We start from the raw sequence: 1,490 nt of genomic DNA, 5'->3' as shown, positions 1-1,490 counted from the left end.
CCCTCGGGTGTGAGATTGTAGACAGTGGCGGAGGCAGGGGGGGGGGCTGGCAGGGGTCCCGGCCCCTGCCCCTGCAGGAAAAAAATCCCAGCCCCCTTCCTTATAAATATTGTAAAAATAATTAAAAATTTTATTTTATTTCCTATAATTTTTAATTTGACCCCTTAGTTTTTTTTTCTTGCTCCGCCCCTGGTTGTAGAGGAATTTATTTTTTATTTTATGATTTTGTTTTAAGGAAAAAAATAAAGTTTATTTTCCTTTCCTTGTGAATCTGGATTTGTAGATTCAAGAGTGCCCAAAAAATCCCTTTCAAGCTACTCTTCCAGCTATCTACTTATTGGCTTCGAAAAATGGAGTAGCTTATTATATATATAATTTAAGATTTAACAAACATAATTTAAATTTAAATTAAAAAATAAATTAATTTTAAATTATACAATTTAAATTTTTTAAATACAAATAAAAAAAATAAGAGTTTAACAAGTCCAAACACAATCTAAAACACAATCTAAAAAATTAGTAAAAATATAATTTAATTTAAAAAATTTAAAATAATAAGTTTTTAAAAAATTAATATAATAATATATTAGATCAATTAAAAAATATATATGAGGAAGAAGCTTTTGGTGGCATATGGGTTTTTAATCCACAGTAAATTAATAATAATTTTTATTTTAAATATAAAAATAATATAAAAAGTGATTTTAAATATAGGTATGGTGACAAGCCAAGTTCAATGCTGTAAGATTTGGCAGCCAAGTCAAATCTCATATTTTTTAGTCTAGCTATTTTAATTTATTATTCTATTAAAATAATATAAAAATATTAAAAAATATTTATTTAAAATAAAAAATAAAAAATTAAATTTTTTTAAAAATATTTTTAAAACGTAAAACAAAACATATTTTAATAAAAAAAATTTAACCTAACCTAAAATGATAACAAATTAACATCATTTAATTTTTGTATTATATAAAAAAATCATATTAATTTATTTTCTTTTTACAGTATGAAAAAATTAATAAGAGAAAAAAAAATTAAAGAGAAAAAATAAAATTAAAAATATATTAAAAAAAAATTAAAAAAAAAATAATTAATTGTCAACATATTGAGTGCTGCTTTGCGATATGCTATCTATGGTGCTACTATAGAAAATATTTTATTTGAAGATGTTGATAGTGTAAATACATTCTATATTTTTAACCTAACTCAAATATTTTTATATTTAAAAAAAAAATTGTTATTGACTCGCTGCAGAGCGCGAGCCAGTATGTTAACTATTATATTATTATATAATGATTATTTTTAAAAATATTTTTGTATAAAAAATATTGAGATGATATTTTTTTATTTTTTAAAATTTAATTTTTATATTATCACATCAAAATAATACAAAAACATCAAAAATATTAATTTAAATTAACAAAAAAATAAAAAAAAATCAAATTTTAAAGCATTTTTAAAAGGAAAAAACAAACATACTTTAATTA

Source organism: Populus euphratica, unplaced genomic scaffold (assembly GCF_000495115.2).
Source record: "Populus euphratica unplaced genomic scaffold, PopEup_1.0 scaffold1985.1, whole genome shotgun sequence".
Classification (NCBI taxonomy): Eukaryota; Viridiplantae; Streptophyta; class Magnoliopsida; order Malpighiales; family Salicaceae; genus Populus; species Populus euphratica.
This window is presented reverse-complemented; position numbering follows the sequence as displayed.